The sequence below is a fragment of the Ptychodera flava genome, chromosome 16 (assembly GCF_041260155.1).
Source record: "Ptychodera flava strain L36383 chromosome 16, AS_Pfla_20210202, whole genome shotgun sequence".
NCBI classification, from domain to species: domain Eukaryota; kingdom Metazoa; phylum Hemichordata; class Enteropneusta; family Ptychoderidae; genus Ptychodera; species Ptychodera flava.
The window spans coordinates 2613161-2628359 of record NC_091943.1 but is presented as its reverse complement, the minus strand read 5'-3'; the positions used below and the strand labels follow the sequence as shown (position 1 = coordinate 2628359).

The 15199-nt window shown below is 39.4% G+C and overlaps 1 long non-coding RNA gene across 2 annotated transcripts; it reads left to right on the top strand.

Moving 5' to 3' along the window:
- Positions 1–1767: 1767 nt before the first annotated feature.
- LOC139114854 (uncharacterized) lies at positions 1768–3081 on the top strand. 2 transcript variants are annotated; one of them, XR_011547978.1, is made up of 2 exons: positions 1768–2081; positions 2487–3081. It is a non-coding gene; the product is annotated as an uncharacterized lncRNA (long non-coding RNA). The 2 variants fall into 2 exon arrangements; XR_011547979.1 differs by having other exon boundaries at positions 2063–2193.
- The last annotated feature ends 12118 nt before the right edge of the window (positions 3082–15199 follow it).

Genomic DNA, 15199 nt, shown 5'->3' with positions numbered 1-15199 from the left:
GGAGACCTTTGGCTTTGGAGAGTTCATGAAACGGATTCAGGACAGAGTTCGGAGAAAAGAGCGAAGCTGGATTGACAGAAATGTTATCGTGTGTTGATGGATGAACGGCACTCTCTTCATGGCCGGATACCTAGTCACGGGAACAGTTCTTGGCTTTGTGGCCGGAATTTCCGCAAGACCAGCAAGAAATAGCTTCCCCATGTCGACAAACTCTGAATGTGTGCCCTTGTTCTCCACAGTTGAAACATCTAATCGGGTTGGCGTTTGACTGCGTATTACGACGATCAATGGCCTGGCGTTGCGGACATCTTGTTCTCACATGCCCGACGACACCACGAAGACTTAATATACAGATATACATTAATACAGATATACATTAATACAGATGTAAAGTCCTCTGATTCATTTAAAAACATACACAGGTAAGCGTAGATACACATGATTATTCTTAAATACTGTTACCGATGTCACACCATTTCTCCACGGCTGTCTCAGTATTTTACATAAAGGTTCAGACACTTTAAGGTTATTTACTCCATATTGGCTGAACATCAAACGCGACGTGGCAATCCAAATAACAAAAGTTATTTTATTTTACATCGAAGAGAGTGGAAATTTGTCTGTCCATCCGTCCGTCCGTCCAGCGAGCCATCCATCCAGCCAGCCATCCATCCATCCATCAATCCATCCATCCAACATCCACCATCCATCCATCCATCCATCCTACATACATACATACATACATACATACATACATACATACATACATACATACATACATACATACATACATACATACATACATACATACATACATACATACATACATACAACATGCATACATGCATGCATGCATGCATGCATGCATGCATGCATGCATGCATGGCATCATGAATGCATGCATGCATGCACGCACGCACGCACACACGCACGCACACACACACACACACACACACACACATACATACACATACATACATACATACATACATACATACATGCATGCATGCATGATGCATGCATGCATACATACATACATACATACATACATACATACGTACATACATACATACATACATACATACATACATACATACATACATACATACATACATACATACATACATACATACATACATACATACAGTCTTTTAGCGCCAGCATCTCCCAAACGAATCTGTCTGTGTCCTTTCACCTGTCTTCTTCTTCTTTAATTTACACCGTGGAGAGGCAATATATTAATGTTGTGCATTTATTTACTTGCTATAATATGCACTAGCTTTTTGTCGAAAGTTTTGATCGACCCTAGCAGTAAGAGAGGTTGAATGCAACATGATGATGTCTTTGTAATTTACACCATGCGCAGTTGTGCAATTCACATTTCAAATTGAATCTCCACAGAGCTGCTTTACACATTGCTTTACAGCAAATCGATTGAAGTGATTTACCTTGATGCCTCTCCATGTCATTGTTCATGTTGGGGATTCCCCCTTTATGATGATTGTACTCAACCACACATGCGCAATCGTTTGCTCCAGCAGTCAAAGGGTTTGATTAGTCTGGTTCCCTGCCCCCTTTCTACCGCTGGCTGCGCTACACTCACGAAAGGGTCAGGTATGCGGCAGCCATTTTGCCCAGATTTTGGGCAAAATGGCGGATGCGCGTGGCGCGTGGTGTGAGGCTGGCATGTTCGAAATAACTGCACCCTTGACAATAACTCAGCAACAAAGCAGGAGGGGCAGTTACATGAACATTACACAAGTTTTCAAAAAATCAATATGTTTCATTATGCAAAACGTCGTACGAGGTGATATATTTGTGAAAGAGCGTACTAATGCGAATGACAGAATCGAGTTAGATTTTTGCTTGTTTTTGTAATTTGAAACAACATATAACACTGCAGCGGACACAGCAGACGCAGTTGCTCCCCTTAGCAATCGACATGTTCCATAGTGTCGTCCAATCAGTGCCGTGAATAGAATGGCGCATACCTGACCCTTTTCGTAGAAAGGGGCAGGGAACCAGACTAAGGGTTTGATCAGGAGACTGTAAGACGTGCTGATGAGTGCGCAGAGGAAAAGGTAAATCACGTAATCGATTTGCTGTGAAGCCAAATACAGCAGCTCTGTGGAGACTCAATTTGAAATGTGAATCGCACAACTGCGCATGGTGTAAATTATTTCAGTTACAGAGGTTAGTTCTTTGTTCACATCACCAAAGTGCGCTGTCATTTTATTATGCACGCCATGCATTGAGTTCACTTGTTTGTTGGTTTGGATATGCCTGGATCCGTAGCATATTTGGCATGCATTATGCGCAGAGAAAGTCCACTTTCTTATCAGTTTGACTGTACGTTGGTTAGCTTATTAGGGACTGAAACCACATTTAAGAAACTTTACCTTGATGGATTTCCGTGCCACAAGTTCACATGATTGTAGTGTCATCGCCATACTTAAAATTTTCATATTCATGTTTTGCTTTGATAGGGTTGAACGAATACAAGACAGTCACTTTGAAATCCACCAAGACCGAACATAATGACGTATGTGTACAATTGCGGAGATCGAATAACAAGTTCTGACATAACTGCCGTTCAAAGGCAATGGCCATATTTGTCTCCACAAGACAGGCTGCTATTCCAGGGTGGAGTCAGCATCGTGTCAAAGCTAGAATACAGCTACGTGTGGAACGATGCGCGGCTGAAAATCGTCCTGACTTCGGGAACGGAGATTGAGTTCTATTCGGGTTGTCAGACCAACCACATGCTGATCCATTACGACCAGTATGGTGCATTTGAATACATAATAACAAAGCAAGGATGGCGCTTGTACCTACACCAGCTCTTTGATGACATGGTGAAGATGATGCTGAGAGTAATTGAAGGCCGAATGATAACAGGCGGCGCTCCTAACCCCCTGCCAATAACAAACTAAACAAACTATTGAAATCTTTTTCTCCATAGCCGGGTCTTGTTAATTGTTGTAATTTCCAAACGTTCTTTCTATACACTGTAGATTCAACTCATCATTTGCGTTGACTAAATTTAGAACAATGGACAATTAAATGATCAATTTACTGTCATTAATTGGTGTCATTTATCATTTTTGAGCACTTCAGTCACAGACATGGGATGGCTAAGAGACGGAAATTCATATATACAGACAGACATGGAGTTGGTCTGGTACGTTTTCGTAGCAGTGTTATTTGCCTGTAAGAAGTATTATAATTTCTCTTAAAGGTAGAATGCGCTTAAGGGACAAATATTCGGACTCTCAAACTTTTACAATTCTTTTCTGATATACCACTTGTTGGGTTCACTCTCTAGTACCAAAATTTGCAGGTGACCCCCGATTTTTTTTCTTGATTTTGAAAACGAATGGTTAAAAGATTCCTTAAAGAAAGTTTTAAAGCGAAAGTTTTAGTCTTTCACTTTCAAGGTGCATACTGCCTTATACCGATTTATAATCAAGTACACCGTTTAAGTTCAGAATAGTATAGGCCTAACATGCATGATGGTTATCCTCTCATTCAAAAAATCGCAAAAGTGACAAAACTGGTAGACGCCATCACTTTATCTGACACTTTGTTCTATTCTATATGTTTTTCGTGACCATTAGATTTTACCGTGTTCAGCGTTTGCGCGTTATTTTGACTTCCGTGTTGCTTCGAAGCCTCGTATTTCACGTACGTGACAGAGAGAGGTACTTTCCCTTCTATGTTTAGATGTGATCGAAAAGTGGCGTGATGTGCTTGAACGGCGTTCATCCGTATCAACGAACAATATGACAATTGATTCGTGAGTTCGTGGAAAAACTGAAAAGTTGCCATTGAATTGAATCAACCCTCCCTCGTGCCCGAATGGAGACATTTTGCGCAACAAAACAATGAAAAAATATGCACTGCGAATGCATGAATCAGCACTAAAGTTGGTCAGGCGTAATGACAATGCATTGGCCACCAGGAGTTGACTATCTAAGTTGACTATCTAAAGAAAACACCTCGGAGAAAATCCAAATCTAGAGAAACACACCCCAGAGCAAAATAGTGACAGACGTTTTAAAACGTTCTCTCTAATTTTCAAATCAAAATCCCTATAGTAGGTATTTCAAATTTACAGAATATCTTGTAAATCCGCTACTGAGGCTGGAAGTGTCTTTTCGCAAAAATTATTTTCAAACTTCTGAACCCGGCTCGTTAGAATATTGTTACTACTGTCTTCGGACAATGCATTACTCTATAGACCAATATTGAGCTTAATAAACACTTTAGTATCTGTATAGATGATCTCAGACAATGATGCCCGACGACTGAATGATTATGAAAACATACTCTGATCACGTGTTCGTGTCAAGCGCCTAAATTTTTATTTTATTTCAAAACAAAGACTAGGGATGAAGTTTAAGGAAAGGGTGCTCGTTTTTCTAGATCTTGTCATCGTTGTACCTTTTGACGAATTAATCTAAATGATCGTAGTTCTCAAGATGTGAATCGATACAGACGGGGTTCGGAGACTTTAAAGACCGATCGATGACTTTGTATGGTGAGTAGAGATACGGCGCCCTCAAAGGCATGCAATGAAGACAATCCGAACGCATCAGCTTCTACTTGCGCTGTGCAATGGAATTTATTATGCAAAATAACAATGACGCCAATAGTTTAACAATGGCGAATGTACCCTGTGTTACTCTCAGGAAAAAATGTCGATGTTTTACAAAAATGAAATAGTGAAAACGCCATTTACTCCACTGGCCATAAGTCCACACGAATAGCAGAGGTCTTTTTAAACCCAAAAAGGATCTCAAAGAGAGAAAAATGTTTTAGTTTTGTTTTATTTTACTTACACATTTGAAAGTATTGGTGAATGGAATATACATTTTCTTATCGAACAGTTTTTGAGGTGGATCACATCTTTTTTAAAAGAAAAGTTAAATTTATTCACAAATAATACTTCGATAGAAGATATGAGGTAAATCGAGCACACAGTTACTCTAGGCCGATGCGAATAGCCACCGCCTCGAAAGAACGATGGCCTAAGACATGCAATTCATTTCCCAAGGATGGCCGTATAGTAGCGTATCATATAAACAGCCTAGCATGGTTTGAAATAATGAATACTAATAGACTCCTTTCAGCTATTTTCGTTCACGATGCAAATAAAATACTACAATGTAGAACTCGAACTTTAACCTGATTTCCATTGTTTAACAGACGATGAGGCTAAGTTGTTCGATGAGTGGCAAGTAGTGTCCTGTCGCGAAAATACAAATATGGAGCAATTATTTACTTTCTTTTAAACACATGATCTGACAAAATGGATATAAACGGTGTTTTTTTTGGAAGTTCCGGATTTCCATAGTATGGAAATCCGATCATGACATGCGACATGCGACTTCAAAACTGCGACCTGCGTGTTTGTCAAACTGCGACCTGTGTATACTAGGGGTTAGTGTTAGGGTTAGGGTAAGGTTTAGGGTTTAGGGGTAGGGTTAGGTTTAGGGTTAAGTTAGGGTTAGGGAAGTCGGACCCCAAACCAGAAGACAAGTTTTGAGCCTTGCTTCTCCCCAACGCCGCCGGCCAGGGCAACGTTGGGCCGCCGGGAGCCGACGCATCTCTGCGGCCGAGCGCCCACTGCAACCGTACCCCGAAGTCGGACCCCGACAAGAAGACATGTTTCAACCTTGCCTCTCCCCAACGCCGCCGACCAGGGCAACGTGTAGCTAGAGTTAGATCGCAGATCACAGTTACCAAAAGACGCAGCCGGGGATGCATGTCGCAGGTCGTGACCGGTACCTGCGTCCCCGGCCTGCAAACTGTGATCTGCAACCTAACCCCCGGCCTAACCCTAGCTACATGTTGCCCTGGCCGGCGGCGTTGGGGAGAGGCAAGGCTCAAAACTTGTCTTCTGCTGGTTGGGGTCCGACTTCCTTAACCCTAAACTAACCGTAACCCTAACCCTACCCCTAACCCTAAACCTAACCCTAACCCCTAATCGTAACCCTAACACTAACCCTACGCAGGTCGCAGTTTGACAAACACGCAGGACGTAGGTCGCAGTTTTGAAGTCGCAGGTCGCATGTCGCATGTCGTGACCGAATACCCTAACCGGAAGAAACGCTGAACGCTATATGGAGCTGACGTAATGGTCTGAGATTGGGGGATTTCCCATACCTGTGTATTAATCATTCTTTCGTTACTAGCTCCACGGTGTGTTGGAAGCAAGGATACTAGTGGACTCAATCATTTATTTCAAGATTTCTTGCATAAAGGTTGGCGTTTCGTTGCAGTGTGTGAAAAAGAACAGGTAAATCACTTTTCTGACTTCTTGTATTGAGCCAACACATTATACAAATAATGTGTGAAACAGCGTGGAATGTAATTTGAAATGCATATTATGTATTATGTTCGGCAACCGCTCAAACGACGGTATAGTAGTTGTCTTTGGTTACCATTTGTTTGTAGTTACCATGATCACTCGGCCAAAGTGTGCTGCTATTTTAATGTGTATAGGCGTTGTCGGTGAGCCTAATGTTTTATATTCAGGTGTGCTGATTTGCCGGTGGCGGACCTGAAAAAAGCCAAGTCAATGTGTTTTTGCACACTACATTTACACGTCGAGAAAGGATCCGTTTGCTTGAGTCTGACAATGGGCACGGAGGGACTGCGTTATTCGGTACGCAATTGACACCATACTTTAGAAATTTCACCGTCGAGTCATCTGCTCCTGTACCTGGATGCGATGACGCGATAACCATACACTGAAAATTGAAGGTCAGATTGTTGGAATACAAAATCGAAACATGTTGCTAGCCATCACATCTTCTATTTATGATTTTATCAGTTAATAATTTTATGTCTATGAATCTACCTTTTGACTGTCTTGATGACTCATTCCGTAAGAATGTACCTTCGGTTTCGGTTTTGCAACATTTATCCATTTCAACGAAACAACGCCTTTTTAAACCATGCCCTGTCCGCTGATGACGTCACCTTTAATCAATATTCAAACTCAACATTTTCACATTTTATGTTTTGATTAGGTAGAATATCCAATATGTCTGGCACGAAAAGCTACAACTGCGGAAGTCGAATAACAAGTTCTCACATAACAGCTGCCCAAAGGAATGAGGGTGGTTTGTCAAATGCAGACAGATTACTATTCCAGGGTGCAGTTGGCGAAGTGTCAAGGGCAGAGTACAGCTACTTGTGGAACGATGCTCATCTAAAAATCGTCCTGAGCTCGGGAGCGGAGATTGAGTTCTATTCCGGCAGTCAAACCAACCACATGCTGATTCACTACAACCAAACAGACAACTATGAAGTCTTACAAAGCAAGAAAGGATGGCGCTTGTATTTACACCAGCTTTTCGATAACAATCGTGAATATGTGCTGAAGATGTTCCTGAAAGGCTTTGGAGCCCTAGGTGTCGGCAAAATGATAGCGGGCGCCGCTTCTAGACTGCCAATTATGTATAAATAAGGTACATTTTTTCCCTGATGTAGAAGACGTTTTACCACATACAGAACCAGGAAACTCGTCTAAACATACTTATACACAGGATTAGGCCAGAGAGCGACACATGTAGTAATGGTATAATTTAGCTCTATTCCTAACAGGCTTCCTATACTTTTGCAATAGGGATTTTTGAATTCTAGTATTGTTACTGTAGAATAATCAAATAATTTTAGAGAAAACAGATGGAGTCACTATGCTTGATGTTCTACAAATGTGCGATGAAAAGTAACAGTTTTTTTTGCGAAAATCACTTACAATCAATATATAAAACCATACAAGTTCATTCTGTGAATGAAATGTTCGCATTCTCATGTGCAATAACACAAACGTAAAATTTTGAACAGTAGGCTAAAGATTGTAATTTGAAAGAAAAATGAGAGAATAAATGTTTTTTTTAAATTTTCACCAATTTCCAATTATTACACCCAAAATTTCAGAGAATAAAAGTTTTATTTGGTGGAATATTTGGACTTAAGAGTATTGTTAATTTCTTTAAAAAAATTTTGTTGGAATCATCTTGGTCATACTTGTACTTTTATAAAAATCTTTCTTCTGTAGCTCACCGTTCTCAGCTTTTCAGTAGTTGGGAAAGCGTAGCCAGGAATTCACAATTTACATACTCTTTCATGATCGTCATTTTGGGTACTCTTCAGCGGGTTCCATTGACCCGACCAAATTTGGATAACTCAAGTCGGCTTAAACTGATATAAAAATTCCACTGAATGAATGTTACACGAGTGACACAAGACTAGTGTAGTTTACAAATCTACCTTATGGCTGTCTAGATGAGTTATAGCAATTTACTCTCGCTTTTGGTTTTGCAACATTTGTCGATTTAGACACTGGTAGGATAGGCTTGAGGAGATTAAAGTCTGTTTTTATGATAATTGCGGAGTTCATGTACTATTTACTGTGACTTGGCATCTGCATTCGTTGCTATTATTATGACGTCATCATGGATGAATATTCCCAGTATGCTACCCTTGGGGAAAGGAGATGTTTGTCCTCACGAGACAGGTAGCTAATACTATTTCATAGTGCAGTCGGCGTCTTTCAAAGGAAGAATACAGCTACATGCGGAATGATGCTTATTTTGAAATAATTCTGACTTCGGAAGAAGATGTCATGCATGGTAGAGTTCTGTTCCGGAGGGCAAACCAATCACTACAAATCAAGATGACGACTTTGAGGACAAGGTGACGGAAAATGAACGGCGCTTGTATTTCCATCAGGGTTTTATTCTGAATAATTGTGAAAAAGTAGTGAAGATGTTGAGGGAATGTAGAGTTCGTGGCACTATAGGGAGTGGGAAAATGCTAGCAGGCGCTACTGCAAAGCCATCGCCAATGAAGGATGGATCAGACAAAATTCTTTTTGGAACACAACTGCTCAAAAATGTTACTGTAAAAAAAAATCAATGTACACGGTAACTGTGACAAACTTTAACGATATTTCACTGCCAAAAATATTCTGAAGTTTTAAAACTTGATGTCCTACTTGAAGCATTTCGTAAAAGTGTTTCCTATTCAAACAAAAAACTGAACGAATGAAATGCACGGGCACCTGGCTTACTCAGTTTATGAGGCAAGATAGTCATGTCTTGCACATGCGATGTATACTATGTAGATACTGTCAAAATGTTATTTGGCAATAGAACTTTAAGACAATAAATAATATTATGAGCAAAGAGTCTTATCTGGGCTAATATGGAGGCACGGTTTTTAGAAAATGCGGATACATTCATGGTCATATCCGCCATGACGCATTAACCACAATGTGTTGTTATAATTTGAACGGCTTATCACTTTTTATGATAATTTTTCGGAAGGGTTGAGGAAAAATGATGGCATATTTTTAGCGGGTTTGGCCTGACGGAGCAGTACGAATACACTGGTTTGTCGTCCAAAAGAACCGATATAGAATTATTATGCGTATTTGTTCTCAGTATTCCACCATAATTTGATTTGAGTTAAGGTAGTAAGCGCCTCAAAATGAAAGACAAACTTTTGCTCAAACTTTCTCAGAGGGAACTTTCAACCATACTTTTACGAAATCAAGAGTAAAAATAAGGGGGGGTCACCGTGCAAAGTTTGGTACTAGAGAAATAAATTGCCTGACATTTACTGACATTTGAAATTCAAAATGGCCGCCATCCCTGTGTTAACTCTATGGGGGAAATAAAATTCCCGATTTTCACAAAACTAAAACAGTGAAAACGTTAGATATTCCATAAGCTTCAAAATGAGCCCCACAAGTGGTAGACTCGAAAACAATTATTAAAATTTGAGAGTCTGAATATTTGTCCCCGAGGAGTATTCTACCCTTAAGAAGTGCAGGTAAGTGTTTGGAAGTGATATAATGCTTAAAACGGGTCGTTGTTTATTCTACCCGAAAAATGCCCAGGACAGTTTCAGTGGAATTGTACATACATCTTTCACTTTCATTTTCATTCCGGTTTCGAAGTACTCCGTGTTTTGTATTGATCTTCAAGTAATTACCGCAGCCATCAAAGGTTGACCTCAATTTCGTAGACGTCATTTAATAATTTAAAGTACGGCAAGTGAATGATTGATTTGTTATTTATTGTTGTTGCTTTTTCTTCTTCGTCGATTTCATTCACAGACATTGACGGGTACAATGAGTAAGATAGATAGACGTGCAGGCAGGCGTGTAGGCACATGAAACAATGAGAAACAAATTTGAAATGGCATAAACCCACTCGTAGAACAGTTGCTAGTCAAAGAACTGCAGCGACCGACAAAAGTCAATTTTGTTGGCGTTAAGGTAGCAATCTAGACAACTCAAAAGCGCTGGACACTGATCGGCGTTACGGGTACATAACACCGTTTTATTTTAATGGAACTAGAATATACGTCTTTCTCTTTCGTTTTGTTTTCCAGGTATCCTTTGAGTGTTTACGTTGCTTTTCAAAGACTTGCAGCAACCGACAAATGTCCATGTTGTTGGCGTTAAGTCTACAATCAACAAGGGAGCTTCAAGTTAAACATCACAGGCTCAGCGCGACTATTCTGTACATCATGTCTGAGTCTCGGGAATGGGAGTGTTTCATTTAACGTAAGCCAATGACTCACTCACGCGCAGTCTCTTGAAGGCTAAAACAACTCTACTCGGACCGTAAGTGCGCCATCAACAGTTGCTTGGCTCAGTGAGCTACTCGCCTCATTTGGTAGACTGTTGAGGGCGTATTCACTGTCCGGCCTTCAATAGCCGTGGCTATCTTAATTATAATGTCTATCGAATTATCAACATTTCTGAAACCCTTTTTGGCATTTTTTCAATAAGATGGTTTGAAATCAAAATTAATGCAGCTAATTAAAAAAATAGCGAATTGTGACTAAAGAAGGTGTCTCAAACATTGGCGAGGAACATACAAAAAAGTCATGTTCGAGTTGCAACTCAAACACGTCTTCTCCAAATGGTGTAAGCGCCTGAATTTAATCGACTAAATCCATCACCAAGGATTGAAAAAGTAATTTTTTCAAAGACAATTTGACTAAATAGCGGAAATCTAAAACATCTCTCCGAAGACTGGATGGTAATGTTGGAGTTAGTGGAATGCAAAAAAAGCGCAGCTCGGGTGCGCCTCGTCTTTGTATCCAGGGTAATTGATTGGATTGATGTGTACGGCGTCTTGGGAAAAAATCTTTCTAGAAAGTCTACCTCTACCATGTTGTTAAAACTGTCGATAGCAACGGTAACTATGACCATGAAGATTGAATAAAAACAGAAACGCTCTTTTGGTTGACATGGCACATCCTTGTAAGATACGGAAGCTTCGATATTTAGCTTACTAAACTGAATATACTGTATCTGTGGTCAGCATATCACTATATTCACCTTTCATTTTTATTTGATTGTACTATGGTATCAGACGTATGTGCTTTAGAAACTGAAGTGTGGGGTCGGAGTGTCGGAGAGAGAGAGACAGACAGAGAGAGAGAGAGACAGAGAGAGAGAATTAGTGACATTTTCGTTCACCTCGAAACTTCTAATAATCGTAAGTGTCAGTGAACAATAATTTAGCATGAATTGGTCTTAAAGATTGTATCTTCGGTTTATTTTCGGAAAGTCCTGCATATACTCAAAATGTGTCTAACAGAATGATAAATTTTATCTACGATCTTTCCTTTTCGGTGAGCATTATCTAAATGCACATATCCAAGGATTAGCCGATATCATCTTGAGATAAGATATGTTTGTTGGGTGATCGAATGTTAAGACATCTTTCGATAATACCAAAAAGTAATCAAAATACACATTTTGGAAAAGTTTGACAACGTGTAGGATAAAGTGACAAAGAGAAACAATAAATAGGACATTGTGCCTGCTTCCAAGAGATGAGCACATTCAATCATAATCATTTCCCGCCTAATCTAGAAAATAGACATTTTCAAGGACTGTCTTCTTCCTGAAATATATGAAGAAAATCTAGAGATGGGTTTGAAGTGATCGCTTAGTTTATCAGTCTACTGGTATGCCATAATATGTCATAATAACAAGCATGACCGCGTCTTTGATTTGAATTTTAAATCTCGACTTTAGACCAGTATTTCTCTGAACTGGGCAACAGTCAGTAGGGGTGCCAAGTTGAAGGTTGGTCAGTAGGGGTGCTAAGTTGAAGGTTGGTCAGTAAGTCGGAAAGGAAAATCCTACCGTTTGTAAAAAACTCTCCGAATATTGACTGATTTTAAACTTTGTGAAATACATGTTTTGTGCCATTGCGGCTCGTTTGCTCTTCTTTGTGAATGAGTGTCACTGAGCATAATGAAAACCCGACGTGACTGAAAAAAACAGCGGCCGTCCGTCTCCTAGAGCTCACTTTTTCAGCAATGCATGAGGCTTTCAAAATCGTCACCCACGATTCAATATTGGAATATGGGAATGACCAGACTCCGGCGCATCTCTAATATTTATACATAGACAGGTACATGAGTTCGCTGGTATCTGTGTTTTTATGCAATGGCGAGTGAAGCCATGCAAATCATGTAAACACCCATGACAACTGACATGTTCATTGACGTGTGTACTCTAATTGTACCTCAGGGACTACAGTGGCCAAGAAACCGGCAAATGACACCACAAAAACAGTAACTTGCATGTAGATCGTGGGCTGTTGGAGCCCACCCTGCACATATTTTTGTTCTTTACGATCTGCTACACAAAAACAGATGTCGACATAGGCTATTTTGGTACGCACTGTCTTATGTACACAACGAATTGAAGAAGCATTACTGTAAGTTAATCTATGCTGTACGATGTTGAATGATGTTGGCCGATAAAATGAATCCAAAAAAACACCACATGGAATAACAACAAACCTCCCTGGTCATGCTGTATGTATTTATCTAACTGCAAATTTATGTTCAGGAAAAGTCAAGTCCACTCGAATATTTGAAGCTATGATAGTCAGTCACTAGATTGCATTTTGAATGTGATCTGAACGTTTTCAATTCAATGATTTTTAACAAAAACGATTCCATCGAATGGTATGAAACATGCAACAAATGTTCCATAATGAAAGCCCATGATGTAATGTAATGTAATGTAATGTAATGTAATGTAATGTAATGTAATGTACAGAAATTACCTTTAATGGCTAATGTACATTAAAGTGAACTTAAGCCATAAGGCCAAAGTAATTAAATTCTTTGTTTTGCGTCCCAAACCGCCTAGGTTTTTAAGGTTTTCATGAAAAACACACACACAGTGTATTTTAATAGGAAATGTTTGGACATTACCGCTTAGCTTTTCCGAACTAAAAATGTTGTTACAATTTTTTATTTGCTGCAATCAAATTACATTGTGTTAATTTTCTTGTGTGTGTTTTTCAGCCGCTCAGACGCGTACCTTTTCCCATTTTGAGCGGACGCAAAACAAAGAATTTAATTACTTTGGCCTAAATGGGTTTTGTATCAAAAATAGCTTACACAAAATTGGATGAAATGTAACACATGTTTGGCTCCTAAGAACATGTAATAACGATGAAAGAAATTTTACTGCAACGAAAAATTACTAATATCCATATTTCAGAAACTTTCGCGATAAATCTTGAGGAATCTTTAGCAATACACATGTATTTCGTCTGTTATTAATCGAGACGACCGTCAAGAATTCACGCGGCAAATATGCCAGCTGATATGTCAGTCATGTAAGACATTGATTTTAGTCTGCCGATAAACATTTTGACGTAACATTTGTGACTGATGCCCGCGGGTAACTGGAAGGAGCTTCAACATAAAAACGGAGAACGTATCCTACTCCAATACAGAGGACTGGTATTTTTGTATCTGATCGTCAAATTTACACTGATTTTGGCTGTTTGTGTGTGTGTGTGTGTGTGTGTGCATGTTTGTGTTATTATAACAATCATGTCACTGAAGTGACATTACATGTGACAACGAAAGCTAAAATTCAACTTGTACGAAACAGACTGAAATTTCAGATTTGTCTTATACCCTTTTCACGGCGTTTTCAGATGATTTTTCGGCAACTTTTTTTACCAGATGACATTGTCTGGTTGTTATGAAAGCCGGTAACTCTGGAAGCCTTTAGGGATCCTGTTACATATTTTAAAAATACACATATAACTATTATAAATCATTTTGTGAGCACATAAAGTTACAGTGTTGTGAGCACGGTCGTTCTATGTATTTGTGCAAACAAAATACATCTTTTGTGCACAAAAGAATTCGATGACTGCCTTCTGTAATGTATGGGATTACATGTAATATCTTCACCTAAGTTGATAAAGAAGAATTTCAATCTGAAACAGGCAACGATTGCATGACCTCATCTTAAATAGACGTGATATGTTTCGCAACACAGGCAGCACTCATTTACTAGAGTTTAATAGAACTAATTTTCTCTTTCACTGGCCCGATGTGGATTCTATATTGTATCAGCATGTCAGTCTTGTAAATGCGTCGCTCTGACTGGACGAGAGCTTCAACGCTAAAAGTGCCCCTAAACTAGCGTAGAAAAAAATGCGCAGACGGAGAACGTTTGAACCCAGGCGGGCGTCTAAATAGCTGGAAATCGACGTTAGAACAGATAAAATTATAAAATATATAGCAATCATTGTAAAAGTAATGCAAACGTTCGATTCAGATTATTGCTTTTAGAACTACCTTTTCAGAGCATTTGATTGCGCATCGTCAAATCAGCAGCGTCACTTTTTGTCGTCTGCGTCGGTTCAAGTTCCGCTTCAACAGTCGGGGACGATTTCTATGCATCTTTCCCGTCGACGATGCTCGGTCCAGGGTGCTGAATTTCCCGTCGACGACGGTCGCTCAATATTTCATAATATTTGATTAAGTTTTCTCCCTTTTGATCCTTACACTACAGAGAAACAACTTTTTTAACAGCATAAACACAAAAGTTTATATAATACAATGGCGGGTATACACTCGATTTAGATGCGTTCCATCATAGAAGGAGGTGTATAGGCAATCGCTGTTTGTCGTGCATACCAAAATCTCGTACATAGTCGCCTGCAGCGGGTGTTACATATTGCCATATTGACTATTTTATCAAATCACCATTGAATCTCGTTTTTGAGTCGCTCTACCTTTCTTTAGTGGTAGTAGTACATAGAAACACATAACTAGTCTCTGTAAATTAACTGTAGTCAACTCAAGTATATTATTATGAAAATAAATTTATATC